The sequence below is a fragment of the Talpa europaea genome (genome assembly GCF_964194135.1).
Source record: "Talpa europaea genome assembly, chromosome: X".
NCBI classification, from domain to species: domain Eukaryota; kingdom Metazoa; phylum Chordata; class Mammalia; order Eulipotyphla; family Talpidae; genus Talpa; species Talpa europaea.
The window spans coordinates 57,904,443-57,915,743 of NC_140081.1; the positions used below are offsets into that span (position 1 = coordinate 57,904,443).

An 11,301-nucleotide genomic window follows, 5' to 3' on the forward strand; every position below is an offset into this window, starting at 1 on the left:
GTCATAAGACTGATTTAATGCTTATAATCATAACACATTCAGAAGATAATGGCCCCATATGTGAAAATAATGCCTACATGTAATTGACTGATTTATTGCAAAGAGTACTTATATAGCACATTCCAAGGAAGATAAAATAATTTTTAAAATGAAAATTTGAAATTAAATGGCATAGCCAAAATCTGTTACCTTTAGGAGATTTCAGAACTAACAGGGGTAAAAGACTGCTTTTTTTTTTTTAATCCTTTTTGTAAGATTTTCCATTTTTAACTTACTCTTTTGTTTTCCTTCTTCTGATATTTTTGTTTCCTTTTGGGCTCTGTATTACTTTGTTCATTTTAAGCTCTTTTTTTTAAAGTTTCCTTTTTGTTTGTTTTTATTTTTTATTTATTTTAAAATTTTTTAACTTCTCTCTTTTTTTTTAAAGATTTATTTATTTATGCATACAAGAACTGGGGTACATGCCAGAGGTATGGGGGGTGAGAGAATTCACCAGAGACAGAGCGGGGAACAGAACAGGCAGACTGGCTGAAATACACTACTGAGGGGATTAGTGGGTGAGATGGGAGAGGTCCGCTGCGCCATGTGGGTAGCTCCCTGGCCGGAGATCAAACACGTGCTACAGTGGCTGCAGATAGCTTCATAGTGCTCTGACTTAATCCCTTGCACCACCAGGGAAGCCCTGTTTTTATTTTTTATTGCGGCAACACTGGTTTATAACACTATATGATTCAGAGGTATAGGCTCACACCCTTCAGGGATGTTACCACACCACACCCACGACCAAATCATTTAATCCACCACCGTAGTCCATTGTGCTCCCCCACCCTCACTTTACTTTTGCCCCCTTCTCCAACCCCAACTGTTGGCCTCAATTTGACATTCACATTTCTGGGGTTTACTATAGATATGGTTTCAACTGACTGTGTTTTTTCTCTATACACCACATGAAAGTGTCACCATCCAATATTTGTGTTTCTTCTGACTTATTTCGCTTAGCACAATCATCTCCAGTTCCATCCATGTTGTTGCAAATGACAAGAGTTTATCTTTATCTTTTTTTTTTTTAACTGTGTAGTAACCCATTGTGTACATATATCACATCTTCTTTCTTTTGGGCACTTAGGTTGTCTCCATAAGTTGGCTATTGTAAACAGTGCTGCAGTGAACATAAGAGTGCATATTTCCTTCAAATTAGTTTTTCAATTCTTTGGGTAGATACGTAGGAGGGACTTGCTAGATCACATGGTAGATCTATCTTTAAGATTTATTTATTTTTATACAAGAATCAGGGTACAGGCCCGATACACTGGAGGGTGAGAGGATTCACCAGAGACAGAGCGGGGAACAGAACAGGCAGACTGAAGAAATACACTGCTGAGGGGAGCAGCAGGCGTGGCAGGAGAGGTCTGTCGCACCATGTGGGATTCTCACCGGCCTGCCCGGATTGAACCCATGCTGCAGAGGCTGCAGACAGCCTTACAGTGCAGCGCTCAATCGCCTGTGCCACCAGGGAGGCTCAGGTCTATCTTTATATTTTGAAAAATCTCCATATTGTTTTCCATACTGGCTATACCAGTCTACATTCCAAGCAAGAGTGTACAGGGGTACTTTTTTTTTTTTTTTTTGCATTTCCTCACCATTTGTTTTTGGTCTTTTTAATATGGGCTATGCTCACAGGGGTGAGGTGCTAGCTCATTGTTGTCTTGATTTGCCTTTCCTTGACTACAAGAAGTGATGAACAGTTTGTCATGTGCCCGTTGGACCTCTGTGTGTCTTCTTAGGAGAAGTGCCTGTTTAATCCTTCTGTCCATTTTATGATTAGTTTATTTATTTTCTTTTTGTTCAGTTATATGAGGTCTTTGTAGATCTTGAATTAAGCCCTTGTCAGATGTATGCTTACAAATATGTTATCCCATTCAGAAGGGAGACTTTCTGCTTCAGTTGTGATTTATTTCCATGTGTAGAGGCATTTTATTTTGATGTCGTCCTATCTGTTTATATTCTCTTTGGTTTTTCCCACTTTTGGTGGTGAATTCAAAAAACATGATGAAAACCTATGTCATGAAGTGATTTGCTAAATTTGTTCTATGTATTTTTATGTTTTCAGGACTTCCATCCAAGCTTTATTTCCACTTTGAGTTAATTTTTGTGTATGGTGTGAGATAGTTGTCTAGTATCATCCTTTCGCAGTTTTCCCAACACTGTTTATTGAAGAGACATTCATTTCTTCAATGTATAATCTTGGTAGCTTTGCTGTAGATTAACTGTCCATATGAAGTGTGGGCTTATTTCTGGGCTCTCAATTCTATTTAATTGTTCTGTGTCTTTGTTTTTGTTCTACTATCATACTGTTTTGATTATTGTAGTCTTGTAGTATATACTTTGAGGTCTGGAAGTATGATAACTCCATTTTTTCTCTTTTTTTGGTAAAGATTGCATTGGCTATTTGGAGCCTTTTATGGTTCCACCTGAATTTCAGAATACTTTGTTCTAGTTATTGAAGAATATTATTGATATTTTTATTGGGATTGCATTGAATCTGTATATTGCTTTGGGTAGATACATAGGAGGGGATTGCTAGATCATACAGTAGGAGGGGATTGCTAGATCATTGTTTTGACAATGTTGAGTCTTCTGATCCATGAACAGGAAATATTTTCCCATTTCTTGTGTCTCCTATTTCTTTCAACAATAACTTAAAGTTTTTTTGTATAGATCTTTTATCTCTATGTTAGGTATACTCCTAGGCATTTCATTTTTTTCATGTTTAATTTTAAAGGGAATGTAGTATGGAGATGTTTCAAAATGGATCTTCTATTCAAACCAGTGGTTACGCTCTTAGACATCTACTCCAAAAATTGAAAAAACACAAATCCAAAGGAAACTTGTACTCCCATGTTTATTACAGTGCTATTTATTATAGGTAAATTATGGAAACAACCTAAGTACACCAGAACAGAGACGTGTATCAAGAAGATACAGTATATATCAAATTAAAAGCTTCTGTACAGCAAAAGAGACAGTAACCAAAACAGACACCCCACCAACTGGGAGAAAATTTTTGCACATAACACTAATGATAAAGGACTGATCACAAAAATCTACAAAGAGCTGATTAGACTCAACAAAAACAAAGTAAATAATCCAGTCAAAAAATGGGCAGAAGAGCTACAAAGAAACTTCTCCAAAGAGGAAATGCAAATGGCCAACAGGCATATGAAAAAATGTTCAACATCACTTGTAATCAGGGAAATGCAAATCAAAACTACAATGAGATACTGTCTTACACCAGTGAGAATGGCACATATTGAAAAAAAAAAAAAACTAGCAACAACAAATGTTGGTGAGGATGTGGAGAAAAAGGAACTCTCCTGTACTGCTGGTGGGAGTGCAAACTGGTCCAACCACTATGGAAAGCTGTATAGAGATTCCTCAACCTGCTAAAGATGGAGCTTCCATATGATCCAGCAATTCCACTCGTAGGTATTTACTTAAAGGACACAGAAACATTAATTCAAAAGGGCACCTGCACCCCTATGTTTATAGCAGTACTATTTACAACAGCTAAGCTATGGAAACAACCCAAATGCCCAAAAAGTAGATGACTGGATCAAGAAGATGTGGTACATGTACACAATGGAATATTATTCAGCAATCAAAAAAGATAAACACATGCAATTTGCAGCAACATGGATGGCGCTGGAAGGGATCATGCTCAGCGAAATAAGCCAGAAAGAAAAAGAAAAATACCAGATGGTCTCACTCATAGCAGGAGTTTAGAAAACCTAAATAAGGGGCCAGGAAAAAGACTATTTATAATAAAGTAAAAATCAAAATTAATAAGCAACTATAAACCAGAGACACTCTATGGGGCGGCTGGGGGAGGGGAAGAAGAGAGTAGGATCAAAACAAGGTGGCGGGTGGTGGGGGAGGGGGGAATTGTATGGGGACTATAGCCAAGGTGAAAATGCATACATTGTGCAAAAATGAAAAAGTATGTTAAAAATACATAAAATTAAAAAATGGTAATCTCCCCTCTGGCAAATTATGAACTTTTAAAATTAAAACGTCATTAATGATGTATGTATTTATGTAACTTCATTTAAAAATGTTTAGATATCATACTGTCAGTTTTAGAGAAATTATGATAAATTAATAAAAAACCTTATATTTAAAAAGAAAAGATTTAGTATATACTACTCAGCAATCAAAAAAGATAAACTCATGCCATTTGCAGCAACATGGATGGAGCTTGAAAGGATAATGTGAAGAGAAATAAGTCAGAAGATAAAGATAAATACCAGATGGTGTCACTAATTGTGGAATATAAAGTACCTAAACCATAGTCAGATAAAGACAAGCTTAAAAACTAACCCTTGATAGCTGACTACTAAATGGAAGCACCAAGGGTGGGAAGGCTTGAGGGAGGGGTAAGAAAAGAAAAGGAAGGAAGCACCATGGTCTACAGAGGTGGAATATGGATGAGTTGGTGGTAGGTGTACTACAGTGGTAATACCTGATGGGAGTACCCCAATATTATCACCATTAAACACAAAAAATATTTTTAAAAAATAACAGAAAATGTAACGTACCATATAAAAAAAGACAACCATTGCCCATGTAAAAACCATTATCTTCACTCTTTCTCCTGAAAATAGAACTTGATTTTTTTTTTCTGAAATTAGGCAAAAACCCCTTAATTTGAGGGTAGAAAGACACTTAATCCATTTCCAGGGGATAAACTAATTGCTCTAATCATTTGAATTTTACAAGTGGTTTGTATAAGATTGACTTCATAGCTGAGTTCTAACCATGAGGATATAAATGGGAATCTGCTTGTAGGAAACATTTTATTGCTACTGAAGGGGACAGAGCATCAATGGAGGGCTTGTTAACACTGTCTTTTCCTCTTCTTCCAGACTTAAACTGAAAGGAGAAACCTGGAGCTCATTCAACCATATTACATCCATGAGATGACAGTTATGAGGGTAAGAAATCTGTAGATAAGAAATGAAAGGCTAGATACCATTGTGGAGCAGTTGAAACAACTCCAGTAACTACTTACCCATACATTATGAGATCTCATATGCATTGATCTCAAAACCCTTTAAAGTCATATTCATTATTGAAGAATGTTAATTTCTCCATTTTGAGAAATCTTCAATGGTTACATAAGATGTTACTATCAAGCGTGTACAGGGTGGGCCTCCCTGGTGGCGCAGCGGTTGAGCGCTGGGTTGCGAAGCTGCCCGCAGCCTCTGCAGCGCCGGTTCGTTCCCCGGCTGCTCCCCGGCCACCAGAGGAGAGTCCCACATGGCGCGCAGACCTCTCCTGCCGCCTGCTGCTCCCCTCAGCAGTGTACCTCGGTCCTTCTGCCTGCTCTGCTCCCCGCTCTGGTTCTGGTGAATTATCTCACCCTCCCGTGCTTCTGATTGTACCCAGTGCTTGTATAAACAAACAAACAAATAAATAAATAAATCTTTTAAAAAATTAATTAATTAATTAAAAATAAGTACAAAAAAAGTGTACAGGGCTCTTTTATCTCTGCAACTCTTCTGTAAATCTAAAACTATTTCAAAGTAAAGTTTTCAAAATTGTGGAAGACCTTCAAAGGCTTTCACTTGTATGACTCATATATGCACTTGTATGACACATATATGTTAAAAACAAAATTCATCCTAATACATTTAGAGATGTAATTGGCTTTATCTCTCATGAAGATTTCTTCATGAGTTGGGCAGTAATCCATCCAACAAGTATAAAGGCACTACAGATATTATGATGGTTTCATTTATATGAAATATCCATAAAAGGTAAATCATTTACATGAAATATCCAGTGAACAAGCAGTAAGTTTGGACTGGGGAGAATAGGGCATTTGAGGTGAAGATACTAAAGGGTCAGGTTTTTATTTTCTTGAGGTGATAAAAATGTTCTAAATTTGACTGTGGTGATGACTGCACATATTGTTATTATACTAAAGAATATTAGCATGTACACTTTGAAAATGATAGAATACATGGTATACGCCATGGAATATTACTCAGCATTCAAAAAAGATAAACACATGCAATTTGCAGCAACATGGATGGCGCTGGAAGGGGTCATGCTCAGCGAAATAAGCCAGAAAGAAAAAGAAAAATACCGGATGGTCTCACTCATAGTAGGAATCTAGAAAACTTATATAAGGGACCAGGAAAATGAATAACTATAAGAAAGTGAAAATCAAAATCAACAAAAAATTATGAAACAGAGACACTCTATGGGGGGTAGGGGGCGGGAGGGGAGGGATTGGGGTCAAAATAAGGGGGTTGCAATTGTATGGGGAATATAAAAATAAAATTTATTATAAAAAAAAGAATACATGGTATACGAATTATATCTCAAAAAAGCTATAAAAGATAATCTCTTTGAAACTATAAAAATAAGGTACACATATATTTTCTATCTCATTAATATAATATCTCTAAAGCAAAACAGATTTTTCATCACCATATCTAAGGGTCATTTCTCTAACAATTCTTGTCTATTTGATTTTGCTAACCATCCTAATATGGAGAGCTTAGAAGCTAAAGACAGGCCTGGGAAAGCTGCTTATGTAAAGAGGGCTTGGCGCTTGGGACAATGTTGACAATATTGAATAATTACAGTAGAGTAGAATAAGTGTTATAAATGGTTGCATCTATTGACAGTATATACAAGATGGATGGAAAGACTGAGAAAAGAGTTATTCAGGATCACTCTCTTATTCATGAGTTGAGGTCACTGAGGGTGAAAATCAAAGTTTGTGTGGGAAGCTTTCCAGAAGTTGCTATGGACTGTGGACTGTGTCAGTACAAGCAATGAGGCTGGATAGAGATTCAGGGTAGCCAATGTGTATGAATGTAGAAAAACAATCAACATAAGAAAAGGCAGGAATCACTAGGTGATAAATTGAAGAAAATTATTTTTTCTCTTTCAGTGGACTTTACACTTGTCATGCCCTACATCAAAACATCTTAAACATGCTACTTGTCATTTGATGATAAAATTGTGGGAGTCCCAATTTGAGTCTGCACATGACTCACACAAGAAAAGACATCTAATGTAAGACACTGGTTTTATAAGCTTCATGAAAGTGTAAGAGTTTTGAGGAGAGTTTTGGAAGCATTCCTTCTGAGTGAGTGAAACAGGAGTACAGTTTTAGGTCTTCTAAGGGATATAGTGATATTGAGTAGACCATGATGGCTGTCATTTGTATCAGTTTCCTGATCTCAGTTCCGATTTGACTATGGTTACATCCTAAACTCTTAGCTCATTGGAAGTATAGGTATACTTTTGTGGGTTTTCCTATTAACAGAGAATAATGCTAGATTCAAATGAAGGCAAGGACTGGCAGCAGATTGTCTGGTGAAGGTGTTGATGTACTCAGTAAAAGCCAACTTGATCAGTAATATGCATGAAGGATAACTTGTAACCTTCCAGAAATGTTCAAGGAAGGATCTCTGAAAAAATATGCAATTATGTGTCATGCAGATAGGGGCATGAAAAAATTCAAGTACTATAAATGTCGTACCCACAAACTAAAGAGGTCTGAAGAAGTGGGAAACATAAACACAGCTCATAATCCTTCTAAGACAGTTTAACATGATTTTACAGTGAAAATTAACTTTGACACATACCTTGAAGAAGTACAAGGTGTTTACCACATATGGAGAGAGGGTTCAAAGGGCATTTCAGATTAGAGCAGAGGGGATATACAACGACATAGAGATTCACAATGCCTGCTCATTAGGAACAGTGTATGTGGCCCAAATATTTTCCATTTTGTGTGGTTACATTTGTACTTTGTGGGAATTCTGCTGTTTGGCACATATGTCACTGACAGCAGCTCTGCTATTTCTTATAATGGTTGGGTTAATTAAAATGTTGGAATTGAAGGGAATCATAGATACCATCTATTCTCTCTCTCCCACCCCAAGGGTATTGCAAAGCTTTTAGCACACTTCAAGTCTCAACAAATTCCTTGCTTAAATTCAACATCTGCTTTGTCATGCAAATTTAAAGGAGTCAGAAATCCCCATAAGTTTTAGGAAGTTGAGGGATATCAAAAAATCCAGTAACCAGGTAATAAATGTTTTTTTTAGTTAACCACATTGCCCAGTAATTTGACATACAATGATGAAGAAAGATACCTCTACAACTTCTTGAAGTTCAGATGGCATTTGTACTTATGAAACAAAAGAAAATAGCAGTGAGGGTATTAATGTTTAATTGTTAGTAGATAACAATGTTATCTACTAACATTGTTATCTGCTAACAGCATCTCAATGTCATGATAGAGTCTGGAAATGGAACATTACTATTTGAATTTAAATTATTTTTCCATCATTTACAGCATTTATTTCTTTTCTATTGTCTCAAATCATTAATTTATTTGTAGAAATTATACTAAATAGAATTTAATTTGTGTAGACAAAGAGATGACCTTGTGTTTATGTGGTCAAATAACCTAGAGAGAGCAATCACTGAATATGGTAACAAATATGATTTCTTGAAAACCCAGGTCAAAAAAAGAAATCTAGTGAATGGATAAAAATGAAAAATAACATTTCTATGGATTTTCCTTTTCAATGTAATTTGACTGCAGTGGCTTTTCAAAGACTATAAGTGAAATCATTAGTAACATAAGTAAACACTTAAGAATATTTATTTATGAAGGCATGTACACTATAGTGGGGCTTCTTTGTGAGTTATCAAAACCTTATCATTACCAAAATTAAAAACCAAAAACAGGGCCTCGCTGGTGGTGCAGGCGGTTGAGCAAAGCACTGTGAAGCTGTCTGCAGCCTCTACAGTGCAGGCTCGATCCCGGATGGTGGGGGAGATATCCACACATCCTGTCTCGCCCACTGCTCCCCTCAACAGTGTATTTCTTCAGTCTGCCTGTTCTGTTCCCCGCTCTGTCTCTGGTAAATCCTCTCACCCTCCCACACATCTGGCCTGTACCCTGGTTCTTGTATGCATGAATAAATAAATCTTTAAAAAAAAAAAACAAAAATACCCCAAATGTTACTAATTATATTTCATTTTTAGTGCCTTTAATTTAAAAAAAAATCATTTGGTTCAGAGTCATATTTTTCTAATTTTTATTAATGAAGCACCATTGTTTTACATTTTTGTTAATATTTTGACAATGTGGGATTTCTCCACTCAGGTATGGCTATTATTGCTCTCCCACTACCAAAGCACCCATAGTCCTCCACCAGAGTCCACTGTGCTCCCCTCCCCCCACCTATCCTAATCCCGCCCTCTTTTTTCCCCCTCTTGGATGCCTCAGATTTATAGTTAGTTTCAAAATGTGTCTTTGACCCTTTGTTTCATTTCTCTATATTCCATATATAAGTGACACCATCCAGTACTTATCTTTCTCCTTCTGGCTTATTTCACTTAACATAAGCTCTTCCAGCACCATCCATGTTGCCACAAACGGCATGAGTTTATCTTTTTTACTGTTGTGCAATATTCCATTGTATAATATTCCAACATATATCACATCTTCTTGATCCACTCATCTGTTTGGGGGGCATTTAGTTTGCTTCCATAGCTTGGCTTTTGAAAAGTGCTGCAATAAGCACAGGAAAGCAGGTTTTTTTTCAAATAAGTGTTTTTGTGTTCTTTGAGTAGGTAACTTGGAGTGGAATTGCTAGGTCATATGGCAGGTCAATCTTTAGTCTTTTGAGGAATCTCCACACAGCTTTCAATGGGCTAGAACAGTCTACATTCCAACCAACAGTATAGGAGAGTTCCTCTTTCTCCACCTCCTCTACAGCACTTATTGTCCACACACCTATTTTTTTTGGTATTGGGCCATATTCACAGGTGTAAGGTAATATCTCATTGTGGTTCTGATTTGCCTTTCCCTATGATAAATGATGGACAACTTTTCATGTGCCTATTGGCCATCTGTATGTGTTCTTTGAAGAAATACCTATTTAGTTCATCTGTGCATTTTTTTGATTCAGTAGTTTGTTTCTTTTTTGCTGAGTTGCATTAGCTCTTCGATATCAGTCTCTTGCTAGATGCATACTGTGCAAATATTTTATTCCTTTGAGTGGGGTATCTCTTCGTTTTGGTTACTATCTCTTCCACTGCACATAAACTTCTCAGTTTGATCTATAATAATTGTTTATATTCTCCTTTGCTTTCCTTGTGCTGGGGAAGAATCCTCAAAGATGTTCCTGATGTTTATGACATGGAAAGTTTAGCCTATATTTTCTTCTATGTATTTTGTGGTTTCAGGTCTTACATCCATGTAAGATCAGAGAGTCATATTTTCCAGTCACTGTTTCATTATTTTCAGTTATTACAAGCAGCAGCAAAATGACTTACAGTCTATGTGCTTTGCACATTGCTCTAAAACCGTGAATTACTGCTCACCTTGCTCTCCCTGCTGCACCACGGCCCCCGTGCACCGCCATGCCCTGCTCCGAAGAGGCCCTCGCCGTTTCCCCCAGCAAGCGGTCCTGGTACATGGAGGAGGGCCCGTCGCGCCTCCGCTTTGTCTGGCTCTCCTAACACGCCACCGCCCCCACCAAGGGGTCGGCACGAGCCGCGGGCTATGACCTGTATAGTGCGTATGATTATACAGTACCACCTATGGAGAAAGCCCTTGTGAAAACTGACATTCAGATAGCTCTTCCTTCTGGATGTTATGGAAGAGTAGCTCCACGTTCTGGCTTGGCTGCAAAACACTTCATAGATGTAGGAGCTGGTGTCATAGATGAAGATTATAGTGGAAATGTTGGTGTTGTACTGCTTAATTTTGGCAAAGAAAAGTTTGAAGTCAAAAAGGGTGATCGAATTGCACAGCTCATTTGTGAAAGAATTTTTTATCCAGAAATAGAAGAAGTTCAAATTTTGGAGGACACTGAGAGGGGTGCAGGAGGCTTTGATTCCACTGGAAAGAATTAATTTATGCCAAGAATAGAAAATGGCAAAATTACTTCTTTGTTAAAAATAAAGTTTTTCCTGAAAGTGTTTTTGGTGTTTTGCTGTTCTGTAAACTCAGTAACTTTAACTTCTAAAAATATCTGGTTCTCTTGTGATCACGGAAAGGGTTCCTCTATTGGAATCACACAGAAACTTACTTTCTTGTGTTTTTCTGTATCTGATTGTTGTATAAACTTGTCATCACCTAATAAAAAGTTTCTTTAAAAAACAAAACCGTGAATTAGCACCACCTACTCAAAAAATAGTGGGAGATATAAAGTGTAAAACTTTTCCCTTGAAGGATTTATAATCTAGCTAAGGAGACAG

The 11,301-nt window shown here is 37.1% G+C and overlaps 1 pseudogene across 1 annotated transcript; it reads left to right on the forward strand.

The window, feature by feature from the left end:
- The first annotated feature begins 10,461 nt into the window (after positions 1-10,461).
- LOC311186860 (deoxyuridine 5'-triphosphate nucleotidohydrolase-like) lies at positions 10,462-11,064 on the forward strand (annotated as a pseudogene). Its single transcript has one exon. The product of its transcript is annotated as a deoxyuridine 5'-triphosphate nucleotidohydrolase-like (transcript).
- The last annotated feature ends 237 nt before the right edge of the window (positions 11,065-11,301 follow it).